Source organism: Rhea pennata, chromosome 5 (assembly GCF_028389875.1).
Source record: "Rhea pennata isolate bPtePen1 chromosome 5, bPtePen1.pri, whole genome shotgun sequence".
Classification (NCBI taxonomy): Eukaryota; Metazoa; Chordata; class Aves; order Rheiformes; family Rheidae; genus Rhea; species Rhea pennata.
This window is the reverse complement of record NC_084667.1, coordinates 38,247,047-38,273,917: the sequence shown is the minus strand read 5'-3', so window position 1 is coordinate 38,273,917 and position 26,871 is coordinate 38,247,047. Positions and strand designations below refer to the sequence as shown.

The 26,871-nt window shown below is 51.0% G+C and overlaps 1 long non-coding RNA gene across 2 annotated transcripts; it reads right to left on the bottom strand.

Annotated features, from left to right (window-relative positions):
* Positions 1-10,170: 10,170 nt before the first annotated feature.
* LOC134141333 (uncharacterized) lies at positions 10,171-11,267 on the bottom strand. Of its 2 annotated transcripts, XR_009958596.1 has the most exons (3): positions 11,208-11,267; positions 11,015-11,123; positions 10,171-10,848 (listed from the first exon to the last, which is right to left on the bottom strand). It is a non-coding gene; the product is annotated as an uncharacterized LOC134141333 (long non-coding RNA). The 2 variants fall into 2 exon arrangements; XR_009958595.1 differs by lacking the exon at positions 11,208-11,267 and having other exon boundaries at positions 11,015-11,194.
* Positions 11,268-26,871: the final 15,604 nt, after the last annotated feature.

Sequence of the window (26,871 nt, the reverse complement as noted above, 5' to 3'; positions counted from 1 at the left end):
CAAGACCATTTCCCAGGGGAATTTTTTACAGCAACATACTGCAAAATCCACGGGAAAGCTTTCGGTGCACCGGCGTAGACAGGTCCCTTTGCATCCAGCCACGCTGCAGGCAGACGGAGCACTTCTCGGCCATTTCAAAGGGTTATTTTTTTTTTTTTTTTAAGTCTGCTAATGACTTGCCTTGCTCCCTGCCGGCGCCGGGTTTGCGTGCCCGGCTCCCGCAGGCGCGGGCCAGCTGCTGCCGCCGCGGGGCCGGCAGAGGGAGCGCACACGACAGCCTGGGGAGCGCACACAACCCGCATTTCATGGCCCTCCCGACGGCCACAGCAGTTCCCAGATGTGTTCACTTCTCCAGCATGAACCTCCTCAACTGGGGTGCTTTAGGGAACATGGGAAACAGCCTGGGATTGCTTCCGTAACTCACATTTTTGCTGTGTCCTTCAGAGCATGTTTCCTTTAATCATATAAAAAAAAAACCTATGAAGAGTCACTCTCCTTAAGTGGATACTCTTTCTAGGGATGCTGTCACCTGTAGGCAGTTGACACTTGAAAACCATCGCCTCCACCATCATTGTATCTATCAGTTCAACCATCACCATAACCATCAACTCCACCATCACTATAACCATCACTTCTGCTTTCACCGTAATCATCACCTCAACCATCACCTCTGCTGTCACCATAACATCACCTCCACCACCACTATTAGCATCTCTGATCCCAGGTGCTGGAACTATCACACTCCTGCAGGGGACAGGGCCCAGAGAGCCCATAACTGTTCTCAGCCTCAAATTCTGGTGGTTCTAGAGGCAAGTTGGTTTGAGCACTAGAAAAATGACAATGTGGTATCCACTTGTCCATTGTGTGTCATTCTATCCCTAGCCCATCCTCATGCTTTATCTAATCGTTATTCTCTATGTGCAGCAAAGGAAAATGGCTAGTCCATATGTGTCCGAGCTCCTCCATCCAGGCCGTACAGCTGTGGCTGCTGTGGTTGAGGCTGGGGTAGCAAGGCGAGTGCCACGGAAGAAGCAGCCCTCGCTGCTCCCATGCTCAGCCCACCGTCCATCGGAGAGCAGCCCACGTCGCCGCAGGTGGGATCCGGCCTTGGAGCTGCAAAGCTCAGGCTGGCCTGCACTGCCCTTTGAGCTGCCTCTACTCACGGTCTGCGTTAACAGCAAACCACACAAAATCAGACACAGAAATACATACATATATGTAACATACAGAGAGATACAGATATACATGCACACACAACCATATATATATTTTTTATATATATGCACATCATAGACATATCTAAGGACAAAGCATAATCCAAATACACTCTTCTTCTACATGCCTGAACACTTCTGCTCTTGTTATTATCCGATCAAATATCTTTGTTGAAAAACTTCCAGGTTTTATTTATTTCTTTTAAGTACAGAAGACACAGCTTTACTGTTTTCAGCCAGCTCCTCTGTCCAGCTTACCTCTTCCCCTTCCAAAGATCCCACTCTTCAATCAGATGTAGGAATCTGTCCCTCTATTTGCAATGTTTTTAAGACCCCCAACTTACCTGCAGGCTATAGTACAAACTGTCACCTTACCTGAGAGTTTGGTCTAAAACAGCTCCTTTTTTTTATTACTATTATTATTATTATTATTATTATTATTTAATCCTGTTCATATCTGACAGCTGAATTATGCTAGCAGCTGCCTTGGGTCCAGGGCTGTGAACAGGTCTTGCAGGGCTTGTTGCTGGTGCATGGTTCATGCATGCAGGCAGACCGGCTCCGCCGTTGCCATCGCTGCGGTGGTCCCCTTGGCCAGGGCCACTGCTGCCTTGTTCGATAACCCTTAAAATCTCTTTTCCAATCACGATATGCTTTTCGCAGTACCTTCAGAGCCCTTTCACGCACCGAAATCTGAGTTTTTAGGCATCCTGTTGCATCCTCAGCCTATTGTACCTAGTTTTCCTCCCTCTCAAGAACCAAACTCCACCGTAGAAGCTAATACAGTCATTTTGGGGGCTGTAAAACGCTCATACGAGACAAATACGAGGCGAAGGCGCCAAGCTAGTTAGCGTGCCACCCCCACGACAGAGACCTGCCGTGCTGCGGAGCGCCCTTGTCTTCCAGAAAGGGGCATCGGCTCTGCTTAAAAACACGCCTTGAGGGTGCAAGGGGGCCCGACCCGCGCTCCCAGGCCCCGCCGCTGCTCGCGGGGGCGGCTGCTGCTAGCAGCCTCCAGGAAGGGGCTGAGGGCGCGGGGGGAAAGCAGCAGCGAGCTTATGCTCGGGCGTCGCGGGCCATCTGCCGCCGCCCCAGCACAATACGGGATTCTCGAAACGTAGAAATGGATCTCAAAGGAGCCACGTTTTAATGAACTGCGCACAAAGCCGCGCGGTGGAAATACACTGAAAACAGAAGCAAGGTTCAAGGAGCTGTTTGTGAAGGGGGCGCCGGCGCCGGCGCCGGCTCCTCGCGGGGCCCGGCGGCGCGGGGCGCCCGGTGAGTGGCAGCCCTCGTTTGTCCCCTCCGGAGCAATCTAATTACGTAGCAATTGATTGGCGAGCGTGGAAGTGGCACGCTGCGGCTTTGGGGGCTGCGTGATCGTTTTCACCCCCGCGTAACTGGTTCACCTCTGGTTTCAGCAAGCGGAGCAGCAATAGCGGGGGCGCGAGGACAGTCCCATTCCTGCCCCCCCCCCAAGCCCCGGGTTGGTGACCGCGTCCGTCCCCGTCTCCCCCTCGCCCGGAGCGGCCGAGCCACGAGTCTGCTGTCATTCAGCCTTCTGCCCGGCTGATCACGGTGAAAAGAGCCGCCCCGGTGATGGAAACACATGAATATTGACTGCAAACAAACCCCGGGGCGGTGGGGGGGCAGCACCTGGGGGGCTGCGAGCACGGCCCCCGGCCCTGCTCACCTGCCGCACACAAACACACGTGCGTGCAGGCACGCAGGCGGCCGTGCAAGCACGCAGGCGGACAGTCGTGCGGCTTTGCGTGCACAAACACGCGCACGTGCAGCCCGCTCTGCACGTACACGTGCAGACAGCCGCGCGCGCAGGCAGCCCTGCGCATACACATGCGTACAACCACGCGTGCACGCGTGCACACAGCCCTGCGCAGGCACCTGCAGGTAGCCGTGCATGCACACGTGTGAGACAGCCCTGCACGCCCCCTTCTCAGCAGGTGGGCAGGACTCCCTGGCCCAAAGGGTGTCCCCTGCGCTGCCTGCTGTGGCTGGCGGCCTTTGGGGAGGTTTGAGTGTCCTCCCACCCCATTTTCCTGTATCTGCCAAACAATCTGGGCCAAAATCTTTGCTTTTCTTTTGAACCCCCCCAAACCCCTTTTCCTTTGAAAAGGGAGGTGGGAAAGTGTTGGGAACATCACTGCTAACCCTAACCGCTTCCCGGCTCTTTTGCCACCATGGGACAGTGGAGGAGCCTTTTTCTCCTGACCAGCTGGGGCAAAACTTGCTAATATTTGCTTTAGAAATACACTTGCAAACAGCTCTTCCCCCCACACACACACACACCCTCTGCTCCCAGCATCTGGAAGATCGTACAGCACCAAATGCTTTTTCCCCCCCAACCCTTTTCTATTGTTTTGCAGCAAGGCTATAAATAATGCCGCAGTTAGCTTTTATAGACTATATATGTTTATCCAGGTATCTCTCGCCTTTGAGAACGCGGAAAGGGCCAGCTTGGGGCAGCGGAGCCGGCAGTGCTCGCCAAGGCCTATCGCTGCGGGCCGGTGGGAGGAAAGGGGCAGATACAGACGGCGGCTGCGGGGTCTGTCCGTCCGTCAGTCCACTCCCCCCACCCCGCCCCTCACCCTTCCAGTGCAGACAATTTTGATGAGTGGGTTTTTGTCCGGATGGTTTGTAATGGTGCCTGTTTTGGGGTGTCCCGGGGGGTCCGGGAAGCTTTAATTCGCTCACAAAGGCTCATTTGCAGGTCAATGCCATGGCACACTCGCCTCTCCCCTTTGCCTAAATCTCCTTTTGTTCCCCATCGCCTGCTCCTCATGCCAGATGGCCGCGGAAAATGCTAATTTTCTCTCTCTCTCTCCTTTTTTTTTTTTTTTTTTTTTTTGCATTTAATTGCGTCCCTTTGCAGATGGGGGCTGCGGAGTGTGTGCTTCATTCAAATGAGGTTTGCTTTTGGGTTTCCAGGCACGTTTGGAAAAGTCCGCTGCGAGTCAGGCAGGGATTAGCTTGACAGGGAAGTGATCAGATTAAAATCCGCACCGGAGCTGGGCCGGCGCGCTCCCGCCGCTCGGCCCCCCCCGGCCGCTCCCCTGGCGCCCCGCTTCCCCGGATTTGGCGAGGGGCGCCGAGCAGGTCAGTGAGCGTCGGGCGAAGCAACCCGCCCAGGGATGCCGGCAGGGCAAAACGCCTGGCTACCCCTCTCTGACCCATCCCCGTGCGCACACGGACTTTTTCCCGTGCAGCCGGTACCCGGCTGGCACAACCGGAAAACCCCAGGAGGTGGGAACTGGGATGAGCCAAGCTCTGGCCACAAGGGAAGAGAGATGCCAGAACCACGTTAAGGCTGGAAAAGCCTTAAAGGTTATTTAACGCCGCAGAGAGGCAATCGTGCCAGGCAGCTCACTCTTGTCTGTTAATTTGCAAACCCACATTTGATTTTTCCTGCGCTGTTGCTTTGCTGGAGCAAGAGGCTAGCGTTCCTCTCCTTGCAGCAAATTAGCCGACTGCTTTGCTTCCGTCTCCTGGGTTATCTGGCTTAATTAAAGCCAGCCTAGAAATGCTGGCCCAGGTGCTGTGCATGCTGCAAACTGCAGGCACAGGCACCTGGGTTTGTGTCTGCAGGCTGGGAGAGCTGCTCGGGAGCAACTGTGGGCTGTCAGGTACTGCGAGACAGCAAAGTCCTTATGTTCCTGTAGATACGTATGGATGTGTATAAGCATCTTCGGGGATCTGAGCGATCTGTCTATTGTGATTTGTGGGGTTTAAGGCCAAGCACCCCTGGAAAAGTGACCCGCTGGGCTTTGGTTCTCTGCCAAGAGAGACACCCTGGTGGTGGTGAGCCGGGGGCACAAGGGTGCTGCCCACCCGGGTGGTTCCAGCCTGGCGTGGACTCTGTGTGTCCCCGCGTGTCCTCTCCTGGCCTCAGTCCTGCCGGGAGCTGAGGATCAGAGCTCTGCACTCAAAAGCTCTTTCAAAAACGAATCCTTGCGTTTACTGGATACTAGTGCTTCGTAACTCGCTGTGAACGTGGTATAATGTGGAAACAGTCATTCCCTTTGGCATGACTAATAAAAAATTAGGCAGAGTTACAGTAGACACAAAGATTTAACCCTAATATCTCTTAAATCTGCAGTGAGTTTTCTCTCTCCTTCTCTTCTTTTTTAATTCAGGTTGGAAAGGGGCAAATCCCATACAGTCTTGATTTTTTTGTTTTGCTTTGTTTAAGCTACATTTGTTTTTCTAAGAATCCAAGAACACTTATTTGCTTAAAAGGCTCGCCAGTAAAAAGGCGCCAGGTCTAATCCGCTTTCTGCTGCACCTTCGGAAACTCCTGGCCCTATTGACTTTTCCTCGGGGAAACCGATCTGCCCAACGTGAAAAGAAACCGTTGCGGCGGCAGCCGGGGCGGGGGGAGAAAAACCTCTCTGAAACTCGTGTCTTGCACAAGTCATCGTCCTTGGCCTGCGTAGCAGCAGCAGAAGCAAAGGCTTTTTGATCCTCAGATTTGTAAACTTGTAGACATAATAACGCCGTTTCTCTAGTGTTAGCAGGTGTCCTGTCTGGAAGTTGCCGCCTCAGCCTCCAGCAGAGCTGGGAATTAGAAAATTGTCTGTCTTTCCTGAACCGTGAAGTGCTGCTCTTAAATAAAGGCCAGGTCAGATGTTAAAGGGACATTCTTGTCTTCTGAAGCCGAAATAATCCACAGTCACGTAGAGAAATGAAGGCGTCCTCCTCCCAAAGTGGGCAATCTCTTTATCTCCCATTATATTCCACGGGGTCAAGAAAAGCTCCTTCCACCCTGACATCTCCCAATATTTCTCGCCCGCCTGCAATTATCCTCTGCTCCTGTACAGCTGATTTTTCTTTTTTTTTTTTTTATTCCCCCCCCCCCCCCCAAGGAAATACGATAACCAGAAAAGTTGGGGTGGGGAGGGTTGCCCTCATGTTATCCTATAAATTCTTAATTTTCTCTCTCCTCGTGAATAGCTCTTAGATGAAATGAGATTTCTTCTTTCTCCCCCTCCCCCCCAAGTTTAATATAAGTTCAAGAGAATTGCCCAGGAATTCCACCAAAAGTGTTGCAGATGCATTTAAAAAAAAAAAAAAAAAAAAAAAAAAAAAAAAACTCCTACCCCAGGTCCTGCTGCCCCACCACCACTGCACCCACTGGACAGCAAAAGCTCCCCGAGGTCCGGTGCTAGCACCGAGCGCCAGCCATGACCTCTGGAGGAGTCGGTCTCCTGGGTGAGCGGCGGCGCGGTGCGCTCGGGCCCGTGGATGGGGGTTGCGCCGGGCAGCCCGACCGCAAGCGAGCGGCGCGTTGGCCAGAGCCACGCCAGCAGACCGCACGTCCCGGGCAGCACAGGCTTCCCCAAGCCGATGGCGCTGGCAGTGCGGGCGGTGCGTGGTGGGCACCCGTCGTTTGCTGGGGTAAGTTGCTGAGTAACACGGTCCACGGCACATCCCTGGCTGGATGCGGTTGGGGGCTGTGTGCCGGGGGGGGGGGGGGAGGGACTTTGGGGGTTGGTTTAGCCTCTTCTACATTATGCCAAAGCAAACTTCTGAGCACTTGAAGGCAGGGTCAAGGTTTTGCGCTGTTATTTCCTGCTGGCATGGGCTCCTCGGTCAACCTTCTGGCCATCTCCAGCCCCAGCTGCCGGGGGCTGTAGCACCAGCGACCCTCTGAGCCCGGTGGGACAAGGGGCGCTGGTTTCCCGCCCGCTCGCTAAGCATAAATTGGAATAACGGATATGGCCCTATCCTCTAATCTTACGGAAGGGCCTTGGGGTTGTGTTCTGGTCTGTCTTACCACAAACCTGCTTGTAAAGAAGAGGATGCAGGTGAGCGTGGGGGTGGGGGGGTGTCAGAAAGACTCTGCAGATTTACTCTGCAGGAATGGATGTCGGGGTCAGTAAAATAACCCAGGTCTTCGATGAGTTGTGTGTGTGTGTGTGTGTATATATACATATGTGTATTATATTTTGCACGTGCATATGTATGTGCACTCCTCCTCTTTATATCTGTTTCTCTGCTTAAAAGCCTCGATTTCCTTCTCCCTGCGTGGGTCCCTTACTCGGATCCCTGCGCGTAGCCGTCCTGCCGAGCGATCGAGGCACGCCGGAAGTGAGCGAGGTGTTCGGTGAATTTATCTGCAAGCCTGAATGTCGGGAATACTTCTTCAAACAACAGTAGTTTTCTTTCCGATCTTGTTACCTATGCCTCCTGCCCGCTGGAGACGCGTAGTTGTTCAGCGAGCGGCGTTACGCTTGCTTCCGGCGGCAGCGGAGCGAGGTTTGGGCTGGGAGGCACGTCACGGCTGGCGAAGGGAAGGGTTCCCAGGGTCGACCGCGTGCTCCGTTCATCCCACCAAAGTGGCTTAGCTGCCGGTAGGTATTGCCATGCTCAGAAAGGTAACGTTAACCTCATCGCCTGGATTTTTGCTGATAATTGCATTTCCTGAGAAACACTGAAAAACCTTCTCTGGACAAGTTTTCCCTTCGGGTTTCCTCTACCGCCGTCTCCGCTTAGACATGCACCACGGCGTTCGCATCCAGTGGTGCTCGCGTGGGACGAATCTCCAGCGGTCTCGCAGTGATAAAGAGCACAACGTTAAACATCCCTGTCCAGCTCGGGGACGGGGAAGGAAATGCGCTCGCCTTCGCTCGAACCTGCAGCGCTCTTCCTCGGGGGACGGAGCAGTGATTTGGGATAGGTTTCTCCTCTAATTGTGTAGCCAGCTTCAGTCTAGGGCAAGGCGGTTCAGATACCAGCCTGACTTTCTGTAGCCATAATGAGCAGCAAGCTCGGTCCTTCGGGACGCCTGCAATTCTGAATCCTTTCCAAAAATATTGCTGTCGGCGAATCCCAGGTGGGAGTCGGACGTTCCCACTAAGTGGGTTGGCGTTAACGGTCAGGACTCTCCCTTGGGTTCTGCCTGCTCGTGCTGAAGGGCGCTTTAAAGCCCCTCTGACAATGACCGAGCCCTAGTTAAATATTTCAAGAACTTCTTTACATGGTTTCCTCTGATGCATGCACTGTTGAGACATCTGTCTTCCGTACTAATAAAGTAGCCGAGATTTAAAATGAACTTCATTGGATTGCTTTGAAACTATAGGCACATATGGTTCATAATTAGCTGGATATCTCTTATAGTTAAATGATTCCCCCCCCCCCGCCCGTCGCCTGTTCGCATCAATAATAGAAGCAAACAAAGTTCCAATTGTTCCCTGTTGCGGGACATTATGTGCCTGAATAAATGGATGTTGGCTGTGTCTACATGGATTTGCCATATGGCTACAAAGGCCCGAAGAATAGGGGCAGTGTGCTTTGTGCTGGGGCGCGAGGGGCTGCCGGGGCCGGACGCCGGGGCCCCGCACACCTTCCCGCCGCGGCGGGGAGGGCTGGCAGCCCGCGCGCCGTGCCGCGCCGGGGCGGAAAGCAGTGCCGGCCGGCCGGCCAGGCGCCGCGGCGGCGGCTCCTCCGGCCGCGGGAGCCAGAGCCCGGAGCCGGGATCTTTCATTGCCGAGTGCCATTATGAGCGGGGGGCTGGGACAATGGAGGTCCCAAAGGCACCTGCTTCATGAAAGCCAGAGAAAAGCCCATAAATCCTGGAGGATCCAGCTGCCTCGCTCCATGCATTGTTGGCTTTCATAAGGGAAGGGAAAAGCTATTTTTTCTTTTCAAAGGGGAAAATCGTATTGAAGCAGCGGCTACTGATGCGGGCGCGTAAAATAATCTCCTCCTGATTAAGCGATCACGGAGCGGGAGGTAATCAATGTTACTTTTACAGCCCGGAGCCTCTCGCAGACGTCCCGGGGGGCAGCGAGCAGCACCGCGGGGGCCGGGGGAAGCGGAGGGCGGGTAAAAGGCAAGTTTTGTTCTTACCTTGGCGCCCTTTCCCAGCGCGATACCACGGTTGCGCAGGCCCGGGGAGCGGGTGCTTGCAGGGAAATGCCCCCAGCGCCCCAGCACGGGGGGCTGCACGGGGTTCGGGGGATGACAGCAAAGGCAGCGGGAGCGAGGGGCCGCAAGGGGGAAACCACAGGGGCGGGTCCCTTGGCCCTGCTCCCGCATCCCTGCGGTGCTCCGGGGCAAGGGGACGGGGTACGCCCCAGCGCGCCTCGCGGGGTGACAACGCGGCCACTGAAGTGGTAGCGCCAAAACGCGGTGTATTTGGTCTGCTGCGGTGTTTATTTTGTCTGCTGCTGGTTGTCGTCACCAGCCCGTCCCCCCCTTTTCAGCGCGAGGCATTGCTGCCTGTCCCGGCGCTCCTGCCCTGTACGTAAATCCCCGCACAGCTTGGACCAGCCGTAGCAGGAAGCGCTTCCCCGCGGGAGCGGCGGCTCAGAGCCGCGGCAGCCGCCAGGGCTGGCGCCAAAAGGCCCCCGGGGCAGCTCTGCGGGGCTTTCAGCGTGCGCACCCCTGGGGGTGCAACCTGCCTGGGGGGGACCCACAGCCCCCAGCCAGGCCCCTGGGGCTGGGAGGGGGTGCAAACAGCAGCAAGGGCTGCTCCCACGCCCCGGCAGTGGTGCTCAGAGCTGCCTTTGATGAGGGGACAGGGAAACACAGGAATACAGGGGAAAAAAAAGATTAAAAAAGGGGGGGAGAAAGGCTCAAGTGAGCATGCTAAGGGGTGTGCATTGCCTGTCATGTTTTATGCTAACTCCAGCAGCAGGGGTATTTAAGAGAAAACCTTGCTTTCCTCTGGAAAGGCAGGTAAACACTACAGGGCACCAGAGGGTTTTGCATGCATATATATCTTTATATATAATGTATATATAAAGGAGAGAACTGGTCCAGCAGCAATCGGTTCCTGCTTCACGGTGGGTTGTGTACAGCTGCAAAGGGAGGAGCCACGCTGCAAGGGAGAGGGCTGCCAGCTAGGTTTACCCCCACCGCTGGGGGACACCTCCCCACACCATCCTCCCCCCCCCCCCCCCCCACCCAGGCCCTACATACAGTACAAACAAAGCAGTGGTGCAGCGGTTTCCTGGATTTTTTTTATTATTTGAAGTTGTGGCATTATTTGCAATGGCAGTGGTACAGACCGGCTCAGGAACCATTGAAACAGATTTGTCTTCAAGTAAAAGTCTAAAAAATATTTTGAGTCATAGCTACATCTTGTGAAGGCAAGGAAAAAAAATCCCACTATAAAAATAAATTTACATTCTGTAAATAACAAAAGCAAATATAGTGCCCTTTGGCTTAACCAAAAGAAAAAGAGACTATTGGATGTCAACCAAAGTTATCCACATTTCTGACATAAATAGAAAATATAAGTTAGTATAATTCTTAAAAAAGTTTTTGTACAAATATACACTTTTTTGTCGTTTTTTTTTTCTTTTTGCACTGAGATCAGCAGAGATTAAACATTTCATATAAATGACTTTTAAAGCTTGACACTTCTGGGCCAGTGTACTCACATTAGGCACAATACATTTCTTATATAAAACGTAATACATTGCACAGTCGTACGCTAACACTGCTCCGCGCGCGGCCGCCGGGGCCGCTCCCGGGGCCGGGGCCGCTGTCGCTCCCGGCGGTGCCGCCGCCGCCGGCGGGTGCGGGCGCGGCGCTGGGGAGTCCCGGCTCGCCCCGGCCCCCCGCGCCTGCGGGGGCCGCGCTTCTCCCGTGGGTGCCGTAGTGCAAAAGTCTGGGGAAGGAAGAAAAAAAAAAGGGGGGGGGTGGGGAAAAAAAGAAAGAAAACACGGAGGGAGAAAGAGACAAACGGGAGTGAGTTGAGCTTGCGGCCGCGCCGGCGGGGCGCGGGGCTCCCCCCAGCCCCGCAGCCCCACACCCCCACCCGGGGCCCCGCTCACCTCCTTCACCGGAGCCGCTTGCGGGGGGTGTCGGGCGCCGCGGCGGCGGCGGCGGGGCGCGGGGCGGCCGCCTTGGGCTGCGCCGGCCGCTTCCTCCGGGCGAAGAAATCTGGAGGGGGAGCGAGGGGAGCGGCGGGGCGTCAGCCGCGGCGGGGCCCCCCGGCCCGGCCCGGCCCGGCCCGCCCCGGCTCACCTGTGATGCGGGCCGGCGGGCCGGGCCGGCGGCGGCAGCGCGGCGGCGCGGCGCGGTTCTCGCGGCTGGGCCGCCCCCGCGGCGCCCCCGGCCCCGGCCCCGCCTTGGCGGCGGGCGGCACCGCCTCGGGGGCGGCGGCGGCTGCGGGCGGCGGCGGCGGCTTGTCCCGCAGCGGCGCGGCGGGGCCGGGCAGGCGGCCGCGCTGCAGCGTCTCCCGGTAGAAAGCGGGCACGGCGGCGCCCTCCACCTCCTCCCAGCGCAGGCGGCCGGGCCCGGGCAGCGGCGTGTCGCTCTGGAAGTTGTAGTCCCAGCGGCGCTGGTCGGCCTCGCACATCTCCCGCAGCTTGCTCTGCAGCTCGCGGCCCAGCTCCTCGTGGTCCAGCGGCCCGAAGAGGCTGCGGCACACGCCGCTGCGGCCCTGCGCCGGCGAGGCGCGGCGGGCGGCCGGGCGCTCCGCGGCCGCGGCGCTCGAGAGGTGCACGTTGGACATGGCCCGGCGCACCGGCACCGGGACCGGCACCGGGACCCGCTCCGGCTGCTGAGCCCCGCCGCCTCGCTCCTGCCCTTCCCTGCCTGCGGGCCGGCGCTGCCCGCCCCGCGCTCGCCTTCGCCGCCTCTGAGCGGCGGCCCGCGGCCGCCTCGCTTTTAAAGCCCTCTCCCCGCGAGTGCGAGCAAAACAACTATTAGCATAATAGTATTTCCCGGCAATAACACCGCCGCGATTGGCGGCGGCCCCCCCCGCCGGCGGCCGCCTGCCCGCGCCCTCCATTGGCTGCGCCCGGCAGCGCCGCCGCCCGCATTGGCCCGGCCCGGCCCGGGGGGCGGCTCCGGCCCGGCCCGGCCCGGCCCGGCCCGGCCCCGGCGCGCCGCCTTTGTCTGCCGCGGCCGCCGCTCCGCCGCCCGCGGGCGCTGCGGTCGTTTCGCCGCTGCCGCTGTTGCCTGTTTAGCTCGCAGGTTGCGGCGCAGGGGGGAGAACTCGTCATTTTATTTTTGTATTTCTTTTATTTCTTTCCTCCCGGCCCGAGGGGTGTCGCCGGGAGAGGTTTCAGCATCCGTGGGGGGCAAAAGCGCGGACGGGAGAGGATATATATTAAAGAAAATGGGATCGTCTCTGGCTCTTTTTTTCTGTTGTTATTATTATTATGCTGCTGCAAAACAAGGCGAGATGCTGGACGGTTGCAAAACAAGCTGAAGGCTATTTTTAAAAATAGGACTTTTCTCAGCTGCATGGAAGTAATCAGTTGCAGCCTTGCTGAACAGAAATACATGGAAACCACAGCATTTTCCTCCCCTAACTTTAAAACCCACATAATGCATGTTTGTTCACTGCAGATGAACTAATCTCACTATTGTGTTGCCCGCGATCAGCTGGCTTGCGCCGTGCATTTTCTGCAGGTCACTGCGATCGCTGCCTTTTGTCGCTTTGGGACAGGGGAGCGGACGAGGCGAGGGAGGGGGAGCGCGATCTTACACGGCACTAGAGTTGGGTCCAGAGCGTCGCCATCGCATGGATGCGCGCCTCGGAGGCTTGTTGCCACCGCGCCGCGTTTCGTCCGCGGAAGCAAACAGCAAGGGAAGAGATGGCCCTCATTGCTCCTTGCACACTGTCCGTGCACCCAATGCTGAGCCAAGGCTGCCTGGATGGCTTTTTCCCCGAGGGAAGGGGAGATGTAATTCTTTGGGTGGTTTTGTCCATGTGGAGCCTGGCCAGGAGGCAGCAGGGCCCCCGGAGTGGGTGAGAGGGTGCAGCCTGTAGGCCCTTGGGAGCAGAATGGTTGCTGCGGCCCCTGCCAGCTTCTGATGGGTGCTACCACCATCTTTTCACACATGGAAAGCCTTGCCCCTCCAGCAGCCATCACTGGGCCAAAATAAGTGTCGTTTGCCTCTCTTTTCGGCCCTCTTCTGTGGAACAGCAGGCCTCAAGCGACCGCAGAGGCCGCTCCGCGTGCTGATGTTCGTGTGGGGGCGAGGAGCCCGGGCTGGCCGAGGGGCTGCTCCCCTCAGGTCCTGAGCCCCCGGCCACCGCAAAGAAGGGCCCTGGGGGAGAGACCGGCAGGGCCTGCCACTTTGGCTTCATCTCTGGGCTGCGAGGGATGAGCTGGCACAGGCATCGGGCTGGCCGCAGCTGCGCAGAGTCGCAGCGAAATGGAGATGTGGTCCAGAGAAGGAGACACGGCGAATGGCTGCAGGAGGGAGGAGACCTGGTGGCTGGTCTCCACAGGCCACCACCGTCCCTGGGCTCCTGCGAGGGAGCACCGCTGCCGGCGCTCTCCGCGAGGGGAAAGGAGCGTACGCGCACTGCTGCCTTACGTCCCGAGGAAGGCTGGCTCTCGGAGGAGGCCTTTTCTGGCCCAAGGCACACGCCTGGCCATCCCCAGCTGAGGGAAGGCCTGGCCTCCACACGGGTCAGCAGAGGACACACCGAATGAGACAAGTGTCTCCTCGTGCTTCGTAGATCCTCAAGCAGGGGAGGGCTCAGCGCCTGCATTTCCCATCTTCGGCGTCCTCAGATTCATGCATCCCTGCAACACAAGCTGAGCGAGTGACCCCCCTCGCTGCTTGCAAGATGCAGCTTTGGCTTTGGGGCTTTTTGTCCATTTACGTGCTTTTTTGTCTTCTTCCTCCCAGCTTAGTGAATATTGTCTTGATGAAGTTTTTTTTTTTTTTTTTAATTTTTTTAATTTACTGCATTTGTTAACTCCAGGGCCAGAGGAATAGGCTATGATCCTCTGAAACTCTGAACCCGCAGTGTGCCTGACATAAGCCACAATGTCTTACCCAGGAGCTCTTGCCACCAAGCTTATTAGCATCTTTCGAAATGCCTACTCCAGAAAACGGAGTGGAATAATTATCATTATGGTTAGAACAATGTCCTGTAAGAATAAAACATTTTGGTTCAAAAAGATCCTCTCTGCACATCCAGAGTAGTGTCTGGTTATATGGGAGAAAACAATATGACTTTGCTAGGTTGTACTTCTGCTGGCTGCTTTGTCTCGAAAGGGCTAGGGGAGGGAAAGCGAGCTCTTCTCTGGCCTGTGCATCATTACAGAATTGCGAAGTGATTGCAGTTGCAGCAGGTTTATTACGTTTGACTATTCCTGTTGGGAAAGAGTCCAGGTCAAGTGTCAGAGCCCGGGCTAAGCTCGATGCATTGGCAGATAGGGGAAGAAAGATCCTTGTGCTGTAAACTGAGCAAATTTCATAAGAACTTATTAAGGTGGCAAATCAGAGCCTCAGCGCTGTCATTTTGCCAGGGTCAGTTCTTACAGAGCTCCAGTGTAACTTCTGCAGAGAAGGGAGCATGAGAGTGTATTTGTGTGGAGGAGGTACACGGGTCCCCATGACATGGTGCCAAAGTTCTCTGTCTTCTGGAGAGTCTCAAAGCGAACATCTCATGCCTGGGTCGTCCACTTCTCCGCGTGCTGCCAAACAAGCAAACAGGTTGTTTTGCCCCTATGAGACTTAAGGTTTCTGCTTTGGTCTCCTACTCGGTTCCTTGTAAAGTATAATGCTACTATATACATTTAAAATGCTTAACTTAGGAATCTTCAAACACAATGCAATCTAAATGCAATTGCTTTCTTTTAGAATATATTCTATTCTGGTCTGTTCTATCCCATAATTACTTTATTACAGAAACAGAATAAACATTAGTACTTTATCTCCCATGCAGTTCTCTTTTATTGTGCATGTTACCAGAAGCAATTTTCAGTTTTGTATTTATATCAGCAGCAATTTTGCATGGAACTTTGGAATCCTGCTTAAAGAAACCAATTGCAGTTAAAGTTCAAGCTAGTGCTGCTTGTCGAACCTATTCGTCAAAGCTTTCTCAGCAGTGATCATTTGAATTATTAAAGCTCATGCATGTTTCCTGATAGTGATAAAAACTCAACTTAGTCAATTTGATCTAGGCAAAAAATGCTAGTTAAGGGGTTTAAAGTGTGGGAAGACAGTTTGAACAGAACTCTGCAGAAATCTGGGTAGTTTTCATTCAAACTGCATTGCTTTTTATTTTTGTTGAATTCTCAAAAATATGCAAAAATTAAAGCCTCATAAAAGTGCTCTATTTCATTTAAATTTAACAATTTCTGTTCCTGCTTGTTAAAAGAAGAGTGAGCTTTGCTATACAGCTGCTTCGCATCATTAGAGTAGCACAAAGACAGTAGTGAATTTAGCCTAATGGACCTTTTGATGGGTCTTCTAGTCCCTTGTGGGCTACCAAGTTCTCTCTTCATAATGTTATTTTCCTCTTTACATCATGTCTTTTCGCTACATGAAGTCCACTTGCCACCTGACCCATAGCAGCTGCCTTGAATCTTGAACCGTTTCAGGGATTCTGTCCATGTACCATAATTTAGCTGGAGAGCATGATAGAAAATGGAGGTTAATAAATAGCATTTCAGGCTCCCAGTGCACAACCATGGAGGATGGCTTTTTTTTTTTTTTTTTTTCCTGCTCTTCTGTGTGGTTGTATTTGAGCAGCAGTTAAATATGCCACTTATTCCCTGCTTTTTTTGCTGGTATTGTCTGATGTAAAAGTCACGGTCTACAAAGATCCTGTTCCCTGCCACTCTTCTCATTAAACAGGAGTTTTATCTTCTGATTTTTGGTTTTTGACATTCCCTTTGCCGTTGGTCTTGATCTATGAAACATTCTTTTCAGAATAGTTTTCAATAGTTCATCCCTGGTTTCTCTGTGTGTGTAGTCTTAAACTTGGGGCAGGAGGAGGCAAAGGGGTTATTACCTGTTTTATTTTCAGTTTCAGGTTTCTCAAGGGAACAGTCTTTTTAATGCTAATAGTCTTACATGACCTTCGAAAAACGTCCTGTTGGTATTTCTGAAGCACCAGGAGGCTTTGGCTAAGATCGCGGCGGCACCTCGGTGCTCTTTGCTGTGGCCCAGATGTACTGTCAGCTTTTAGGGCAAATCACTGGCTCTCAGCTTTTGCTTAGCCATCGTGCAGGGGAGCTGGCTCATCCGAAGACGAGCAAAAGAAGAGCTACAAATGCATCTGTAGTATCTTGCGGTGGATCCTAGCATACTGATTGCCACACCTAAAGCAAACAAAATCTAGTGGTATATTAGCAACAACTAGAAGATACCTGAAATCTGAGTAAGAGACTGTGATAGGGACAGGCTTGCCTTAGGTGGAGGGTATCTAAACAGCCTAGATGGTAAAGGCATTGAAACCAGTTTTGCTTTGGGTGTGGTAGGAGTAAACCAATGACCATGCCTGGCCATGTCCTCATCCCTGCTGCTGGCCACGCATTCCTGTGCCCTCCTTGTGCTGGCAGAAGTATCCGGTGCACTGAGCTAGCGCAAGGAACGCAATCTGGCTTTAAAAAACGGGGAAGAAGAGTTTCCGCTCTGGTCAGGCCCTCCCTCTCCCCATCCGTGACTGCCCTCTGCGTTAGGCCTGCGCCGGAGCTCCCTTAATAAGACAGTTCAGCTGAAAATGAAAAGTACCTTTTTTTTCCTTTTTTTTTTTTTTTTTTTTTTTTGCCCTTTTTTGATTTCTTTGTCTCCTGGCTGAGCGCGCCTGCAGCCCGCTGCGCTGCCAGGCCTGCCGGGCGCTGGCACGGCGGAGCCGGCAGGAATGCGTCGCTCGGGGGGACCGTCCCAGCGGGTGCCAGGAAGGGCAGGTCCGTGCCAGCCGCGACGGAGCTCTGCCGCCGCCGCACCCTCCGCCAGCGCCTGCCTGTCCACGAAGTGAACGCCAAGCACGAAACGCCCGCGGTTCCTGCCGAGTATGCCCCGTCGTGCGGGGCGGAGGAGAGGCGCCATGCCTCCTGCCTGGGTCTCCTGCGGGTCGGAGAAACCACGGGGGGGAAGGTGCCACCTCCGCCAGCGCGGGAACCGCTCCATGGAGGGGGGGGGAGGGACGACTTCTCGGGGTCACCGGCCTGCTGCCTGCCAGGCTGAGGGGCTTTGGTGGGTTTTGGAGGCTGAGAAACGGCTTCGGAGGGTCTGGGCCGCCCAGAGCCCGCAGGTGACGTCCCACATGCGTGGGGCAAGAGTGCCCTCTAATGTCGGAGGCCGCTGCGGGCCGGCGAGCGGGGGGGAAGGCGGATTGGCAATAACTCGCCCCCCACGCCGCACGCTTACCCGCTTGGCTCCCCTTCAGGGGCCACCGGGGGAAGACCCGCTTCACCCGCCTCCCCCCGTCAGGCCGCCCCGGGCCCGGCTCCGAACACGCTCTCGCACGGCTGCTTTGATGTGACGAGCGCGTGGCGAAGGTGGAGGTGACTTAGCACCGAGGCTGAATTTTTTTGGTGCATGTTAGCTGGATAGCGATAAACATCCTTGCCCAGCACCGCAATGGCAATGTATCAACCTGTTGCAGTAATAACAAAATGATACATTTTCTTCCTCAAATTTTCAGCTCTTGCCCAAGATCAGTCTGGGGAAGTTGGTGGGTTTCCAGTACATTCTTCTGATCCCATATCCATTTGCAGGCAGTGCTTTTCCTGCATCTTGGGGGCCCTGGGACCTGGCGGTGTAAGATACACCTCCTGTGGACATCTACATTTAGCCCAGACATTTCAGATGCAGCACAGGAGGTGTTGGATACAAGGTATGTAATAAAATGTTTCCCAATTTCTCACAGCATGCCCAAAGAGCTCTGGGTAAGGTTTTCCCTCACCTAATACCTTGTGTTCCTGGCCTAGAAGTGGCCTCTTGCAGTTTAAGTGAGAATGGGCTGTAAACTTTTGTAGATCCTTAAACCTACATGGCACGCACAATACTTCTGGAGCGATAAAATATACTATAATTCACCATCCTTTAACTTTTCCAGGTTGTTCTGAGCCATTTCTACTCCTTGGCAGGATTTATGAAGGGAAGAACACATTCACTTTATTCTATGAAAATTAGAGTCAAAGTGTAGATTTGCAGTAACAGATCATAACGTGGAAGTACAAGAGAGGGAGATGCAGCTGCAGACCTCGCACAGGTCTCCAGCAAGGCTGGCACGCTTCGGAGAGCCCCGAGAACTTTGTCTCCTCTACCTGTTTCTGAGGCTGCTTTCCTCCCTTGGAGCAGGGAGCAGAGCAACACAGCGCTATGGGATCTGGCTGTTCCCTCCCTCCTTCTCCAGGCTGGAAACCCTCTTCTTCTGCGCCTCCTCCTCAGGGCTTGCCCCCCTTTCTCTGTGATGGGGTATGGAGATACACAATGATGCAGCAAGATGAGATAATTCTTGCTCCCTCCCTACCTCCTGGCTTCTTGTTTGTACTCTTTAATTAATTTATCTTCTCGCCTACAGCTTTAAGTTTGCTTTTAGCGTAGTAATTTTCTGAAGGCATCGCACTAATATTTTATTTGCTCTTAATCTTGAAAAGCAATCATTTTGTAATTTCCTGACTAGATCCACACCATTTGTTCTGCTGCAAGCATTGTGTGAGCACCAAATGTAACACGGCCGACAGAGTCCATCATTAGCAGACGCTAAGGAAAATGCAGTGTCGCATCCCCTAACGGAGAGGAGAGGGTGGAAGACCACAGATAATGCTAGATTCAGGATGTATTATGGTTGGCCTTATCTGTACCAATACCAAATAATCTTAATCAGACAGTTTTCAAACTCTGCACAGGGGTTAAAAGGATCTACTACCTTGGGCTCTGGTCAGAAATGCTGCTAAGTATCCTGACTACACCCATGATTATGATGCCCACCAGTAGCTGGTGGAGTCTAGATAAAAGGTACAGTTTTGTCTGCACCATGAATAAGGCTGAAAACCTATCAGGCCATTCTGATGCCCTTAAACATCACTTTCTGAGCTGTTTTGCCACTTTTCACAGGAACTATTGCTAAAACAAGCTTTTAGGGCGGCCAGTACTAGATGAGACCCTTGGTATCCAGCAGAGGTGTTGACTGTGTAAGGCCCAGCGGATCAGGTGCGAAGAGCTGCCTTTGTTGTTGACTGCTGGCAACACTTAATTGCGTGCAGATGCAATTGAAGTCGCACTTGCACCATGATCCTGTACAGGACAGCAAGTGTCTCACTGCCCTGTGGAGAGCCGCTTGCCCAGAATAAGCATACAGAGCACATTAGGGTGCATCTGGTCATCTCATGCAATACCATATTCTGCACGCAGTCACATGATTTTAAGTCAAAAAGAGAAAAAATATATCTCAAAAGAAAGCATGGAATCTGTCCCAGAAACAGCATAAATGTGCCCCTATTTATTTATAAACATGCTTGTACCTCACATAGAAAACTGTGTGCACATACAGTAACATGTGAAGGAGTTTCAAAACACAAATATCTTCAGCATGAACCACAAGCCACATTTTCAAACATAATCATGGTTCAATGAGTCTGAAAGAAATGTTTTCCTAACGGTAAAAGCAGAAGAGAAGTTGGATTAAACAACCAAAGTTTAAATCCTGGCTACAGTGAAATTGGAGGCAAAATTCCTGGTGAGCTGGGGATAGGATTTCATCCTAGAGCCAAATAATCCAGATTTTGCAGTTCTTCTCAAAGTACAAATGAGTCAGTTGGTCACTGGTATTCAAAAGTGAAAATATAAAACAGGTGAAATAATTTAAACCAACGGTGGCCAGGTGTTAGTCTGTTGTAATCTGGAAGTGATTCTGTTGGAAAAGTATATCCGGAGGTGCTATGTTTATTGAGTTTTGCTGCTTTCTAGATCAAATGTGCTTGCCTTTAAAACAGGACAGTATGATTCCTTTAACTGCCAGCCTGAAATTTCAAACTAAATTTTCTTCTATATGCGTCACTGCTGTCGAGCAAGATTTTCCCCTAAGCTGCTTTGGGAGGCTGGAATAGATTCTCCGCTCCTCAGCAGTCTTATGGCTTCTAGCTGTGCCTCCAATGAGATTTGAGGTGTTCGTTGGTCCAGGTGTGCCAAAAGTGGATGGAGTTCAGCAAATAACCCATTCCTGAGGCTCAGGAGGGATACAACCCACTCCTCTCTTAGCTGTGCTGGGCTAACTGGAGAGAAAATGAATATAATCTTGTAGTTTGTCTGTATGGTAATGAGGCGAAAGTCTCGGCAGAGTTGCAGAGTAGGTCAGTGTTAATTTTGGTGTCATTCATCACAGGAAGCCATTGGTAGTTTTGTTCTAACACCCACGCTGGAGCAATTTTACAGAGATAAGCCTGCTGCCATCTGGTAGGGCATGAGGAAATGAGCTGAGATAGTCCTCTGTTTCTTGTATGCGGCAATTTGTTCGTTTTTTTCAACAAAAAGATGTACAAGACCAATCTTCATTTTGGCAGGACTGTTTCTGGAGCAATTTGGACTGAAAATATGCAGGCCTTGCTTAATTTTTGGAAAAGCCATATTATGGATCCTGATTTTAGCACATGGAGACTTTGATGTAATGACGCATGAACCGGAGAGCAAAACCTCAAGGGAGCTGTCCTTGTGTTCTTTCCACCCTCTCCATAGTGTGAAAAGATTAACAAATGCCAAACTGTACTGGAAGTGGCAATTCCACCCAAGAATTGCTCTCTTGTGCCAGGCTTGAATTTGGCCTCAGGGCTTGCTTGAATTGGGCATCAACATCAAAGCAAAAATCCTCAAAAACAAAAATCACAACAGAAAATCCTGGTCAGAGTGATCATCTGGCCCTCCTGTGAGCAGTAGCAGTCTCCATTTGGGGCTAATAAACTTCGGCAGGTTTGGAAGTGCTAATTCTCCCTCTGTGCTTTTCCATGACATAAATGCTTTTGCCACCCCTTGCAGAAGGGTCCGGATCTGCATCGGTCTCTGTTGGGAAGTCCATGGCAAGTGCTAATACCTTTGCTCCGCAGCAGAACATCAGCGGGGTTTGCAACAAGCGCTCCAAGCAGGGTAAGCTCCCTCTGGGGGAAAACCCCTCATCTCTTGAGCAGTATATTTCTCCATAATAACCACACAATAACAAGCTGGTACATGCAGTTCTTTTGCCACACTTTGTTTCTGGTGTCCAGACTGGATCCTAACCCTGGGAAAAACTTGTTCTGATTCTTTATGGAGAGGCAAGTTTTGTTCTTAGGTTCTTGTTTTGTTTCAAACTTCCAAGTTAGGTATCTGTGTCCTCATTCTTTGCTCTAAGTAATACCATATTACGAAAACCAGAGATTGCATTGGGAAGAACAGAAGTGAACTGTGCCATGCAGATGCTGGCCTGTTAACAGTGAGGTTTCAGATGTGAAACCTGCAACAGAGAACACTGGCAGACGTCTTCTACACTTTTCCACCTCTTATCTCAGGGTTCCTGTACATTATGGGAGAAAAAGTCTGCTTAACCTACGTAAAATGTCATTAGAAACCAGGTAAAGCTGTACCACGGAGGCAGGTTAAAGGCTGAAATGCTGACTCAAGCTGTGCTAGAATTGCATTGAGTTTACCTTGAAAATTTGCTCCAAACCGCTGAAAAATTCTTAATACTCCACTGGACAGCTCTTAGCAGGTCACACTCTGCAATCTCAGCGCTGAAGTGTCCGGAAAAGATCCCACTCTGGGAAAATAGGTTTGATTGCATTTTGTCTCAGGCAGATTTCAGGCTGAGGACAGAGGGGAAGGCCTGGAGGAAACAGCAAAGGATCTCCAAAGCCTTTTAGTGTTTTGAAGAGAAAAGTAACAGTGAAATGATCCTTGCTTGTATTCCTGAATAAAATCAGAATTGTAACTGTTATCCCTAGGTAGAAATAGCTACAGCCTATATTGCTGATACTGATGATGTAAACCTGACTGGCAGAGCAAATACATCTAAGGTCTGGTCTTAGGAGCTCTAAAAACTGCTCTGTCAGCAGCCCCAACTCAAATACTTGCTCTAACTGTATACAGAGTCCCTTCAAGACTTCTGCTGAAATAAAGCAGTATTTGCTTAGAGTGAGAAAAATACGGACATCGGGCAAGGCTTTGCAAGGCGTTTAGATCTCAGATATACCAAAAACTGTTCAGCTTTCACCATCTATTTCCCAAGCTGCCAATAAATCTAGCCCTGTGTGATTAGAGGTAATTACTCTCCCTTGTCTCACCTCTTGCACCCGCACGTAGTCTGTATCTGCAGTGCGTGGTTCCCCCCATGCACGTGGAGGAGTCAGTGGACACACACTTAGCAGGTCCCTAATTGCTCTACGCAGACACGTAGGTTAGCAGTAACATTAAGTACACATCCGTGTTTTGTTTGTGCTTTGTATAGCTTTGTCGGTGCTAACCAACAGAGGGACTTTTGTTGCATTGTGCTGCTGGTGGTCTCTTGAATGCCGGAGAGTTATAAATCAGACAATTGTTTGATTCTGACACAGGAAAATGTTTTGGTAAATGCAGGAGGCTCAAGACTAGCTGCAAATGTCTCCAACTCCCATTGTTTGCAGACTGTAATGTGTGCAGAGGAAATCTACAGCATTCCTGTGACAAACCACAACAAGAAGCTTCATACAGCCTAAATCAGTTACAATTCTCATATAAATTATAACGGCTGAAGTGTTATTTAAATGATAAACAGCTTTTGCATTCCAGGCATTGCTGTGATTCCAGAAGGTGGCTGTATAATACCAGTTGAATGAAATATTGCATACTGAAGGATAGCGTGAGGCTTTATTTGTACATGTGTGTGTCAGTTTTTGTCACATCCAGCATATTCTTTGCATATAAACCTTGGGTTTTCAATATGCTGTGTGTATCTTGGAGCCCAGGGCTTCCTCCCTTGTCCAGCAGCAAGCTCTCTGAAGGTCAGATTGCCTTCAGCATGGGCATCACAGCATTCTGTACAGCCAAGTGGTTGACTTGCCCATGCCCAGTGTCACTACTGGAAGGGATTTCCAAATCACACACGGCGCTATGTCCTCAGATGTGCAAGCACAGCCATTGCACCAACGCTCGTACTCTTCCCAAGTTTTCCCTTCCTGAGGGAGAGTGATTCTTCGGGTTGGGCTGAAATACAACCTAGTTAAGGCATGACAGTGCCCTGCCTGAGTGAGGGCCTGCTGGAGTCAGTGAGACTGTATGGGTAGAAAGAACAGTGCTATTCCATCTTACTCTTCATTTAACTCTACTGAATTCAAGCCACAGTGTTTTTCCAAAACCCACAGTCTCTACTCTGTATTGCATATTTTAATGTCAAGTTCTAGCATTCGGAAATGTTCTCTGGTTTAATTTATCCCAAATATTAGAAAGGAGAAACTGTCGTGTGGTTAAAAAAATGGACTGGAGTCCAAAGGATGACCCAGTCTGATTCTAGGCTCTTCCACTGACTTCCTCTGTGATTTTGGGCAAGTCATTAAATCCTTCTGTCTGTTAGTGTCCCATTTGTAAGATGAGGAGGATCTACTTCTTTTCCCTTGTCTGAATCTCCAGCTTATATTGTGTTTCCAGGGCACCAAATGGGGCCTCAATATCAGATGAAGCTCTTCGGCTTTATCATTAAAAAGTTAATAACAACCAGCCATATTTCAGATAAAATGTGATTTGCAGTTTAATATGCTAAGTACAAAAAATTTACCAAAAGAATGAACAATAGTCTTTTCCATTTCACAAAATAATTTGCCAAGCAGAATAAGTATACAAGCATTTTTATAAAAACAAATGATAAATAATTGCTTTTTGCAATTTAATACACACATAGAAAGAGCCAGAAGACTTCTGCAGCCACTGGGAATCTGATTTCATTGCCGATTTGGACTGTCTCCGTAGTTTTTATGAAAATCCCTGAAGACTGTACTATTTTGTAAATTAAACGTGGCTTTTTTTTTTTTTTTTTTTTTTTTTTTTTGCTGGCCATGTAGATTCTTTTTCCATTCATTAGCAAGCAGCCTTTTTTGCGAACACAATTAGACAAAAGAATAAATCAGTCAACAAACATGGGACATAGTTTTGGCAATACCATGCTGTATGTGCTCTTACTTGCTTAACCATATAAATCTTTCACCGGACTCCAAATGAGACCATTTCACTCAATGTTGAGGCAGGGGGGGAAGAGAGGGAGGGATTTTTCTAAAAGTGTTGAGTAAAGAGAGCTCACATAGCTTTCTTGGCCCCTTACTAGGATAACGTTTCTCGGTGAGGAAGCGTGCTGGACCGCCGTTCCCTGGAGGGAAGCGTAAAGGAGCGTTTCCTTCCCGCGAGCGCCCGCCAGACGAGGCCGGAGCCCGTGGCTCTGCAGGTTCACGCAGACACTTACTTAATGCAGAGGGGTTTGCCTCATTAAGGCAAGTTGGTATTCCCAATATTCGGGAATCAGTTCAGGATGCTTCTTTCCTTTCCTGTCTTGTATTTCAGAGCTTAAGAGATGTAACCAGTATGACAGATCCCTGAATGTTGTATCTCCGCAAGAGTTCTTGTGTCTCCTTGCCCAAATGTCTGTGCACCTCACTGTTTTTGGTGTAGTATCTTTACAATGCTCGTGGAAGGAAGGGAGGAATTTTTTTATTTTCTTCCCAGATGGGGAAATCTGAGAGGCTAAGGACCAGATCCCACAAGGTATTTAGGTGCCTCGCTCTCGCTCCGATGCAGTTTGGACCGCTGTTATTTGCACAGCTGAGGAGACCTGCCACATCTAATTGATAGCGGATTGGAGGCCTGAGAGATGCCATTCACTGCTGTGCAGCACGTCTGCACTTTTATCCTTCCCAAAGTCTGTGTTTGGGCTGTAAATCTCGCTTTGACCCTGGGCAGACAGGTGAATCCCACCCAGAGCGCTAGAGATCGGGTGGGATAGTTCCTCCAAAAGCATAACCATTTTAAGTTTCCTCTGTGAAAAAAAATCAAGCAGAAAGAAGGATTCAGGATTTATTTTCTCACAATTCATCCATTTTCAGCTAACATTTTCAAATGCTGATGTTGCTGTGGGTAGATTTCCCCTCCCCGTGCACATGTACTTTTAGCTGGCCTTGCTTCTCATTCCCAGTGATTTAAGAAAGATTTCTGCCAAGTAATATAAACAGTAAGTCTTTACAATTTTTTTTAAAGATGTTCTCAGGTTTCCCACTCTGTTTTTTCCAGAGATCGACAGATAAACAGGCCTCGGGAAAGCTATACCAGGGAAAGCAACTATAAATACTCCAAAAATGTTGAGAATAAGTGTCAAGACTTAATGCATAGCTAATGGCCTAATCTGCAGTTTAATCGCAAGACATTTATCTCTGTGCTTGCTTTCACCATAGTCCCTCTGGAATATCAGTCCTTTAAAACTTATTTATCGTACCCAAGAAAATTCAACTCTTATGTGCTGTAACTGATTCCTCCCCATTTTTACATTAATATTTATTTTTAAAATATGATTCATCAGTGACTGAGTGCTACCAGTGAGGTAGTCTATAACTGATGCAGAAGATGCCTTTAGATAAAAATGCAATGCAAGCCTGTGCTGTCCATCATTAATGATCTATTACACTGTATAGATATAGGTGAAGTGGCCTCCAGCTGGAGGTGTCATTGGCTACAACCGTGGTATTTGGTAGCCTTTTCCCAGCAATCTGCATCCATACCACAACACAATCAGCTTTGGCACCAGTTTTAGGCCTCTACTTCTCAGAACTTTGTCTTTTGCCTTAAATTAAATTAATTAATTAATTTCCATTAATTTTAATGGAAATTAAAAATGGCATTTTACTCCAGTTCCTTTGTCAATGCCAGTAAAAAGAAGGTAAGTCTTAGCGAGAGCACATGGATGGCTTGCTATAAGCAGAGTTCTGTCATTAATTTTACTCTTCCGTTCAATATTGATAATCTGTACACAGTCCAAACCGGGAAGTTTTATTTGACAGTGCTGCTGCTGTGTTGCAGGAAATCCAAAGTGCAAAAAAAAAAAAAAAAAAAAAAAAATTAGTTGGGATACACTTGGAGTAGCCTTCCTTGAGTAACCTCTAAGCTGCAGTAAATTGGATTGGTTTGAATGCTTGCTGGTTATAGTGTCAGTCACGTCACTTGTAAAGTTCCTTTTAGCTACTCGTGCTCTTAATAAGTTTACAAAAGGTTGTTTCTTTGCCGTTTCTAGTGATATGGTACCAACCCCTGGTAAAAGAGTAAACCTTCCACCTTCCCTCCCGTTTGCTGGGAGGCAGAGCCTGACAGCTCCCATCGAATCAGAGGGCTCTGTGGCGATGGGTGTTGCGCACACGCAATTAAAAGATGGCCCTTACCCCAGAGTTCCCTCTCCCTGTGCTTGATTAAAACCTTGGGGGCCCTGACAGCCGCACTAGATCCAATCCAGCAAATACATGCGTTTATCACCGTATTGACAGGCCAGCGTCAGGCTTTGATACAAGCCAAGCCTTGGTTTCTGAAAGGTGTTAGGAAATGAGTGGCACTGGCTGACCCTCTGAAAGACAGAGCCACAAGGCAGGGGGACTTGCAAGGAACTTGAAAATGGGGCCAGACAAAGCCTCATGTACCTGGGGCAAAATGCCCACCTGAATCAGTGCTGGCTGGGGACCAGCTGGCCAAGCAGCTACTTTGCTGTACGGACCTTAGGGTATGGTAGGTGCCAAGTGAGCCAAAGCATACTTTTGTCATGAATAAGGCAAACCATGTAACAGGCCACTTGAGGAGGAGTATGGCCAGCAGCTCCAGGGAAATTCTTATTCCCCTCTACTTGGCTTGTAAGGCTGCCCCAGCACTGGGCCCCCCAGTTCAAGAGAGTTGTGGACAAACTGGAGGGGGCCCAGTGCAGGGCTACAAAGATGGTTGAGGTCTGGAGGATGCATAC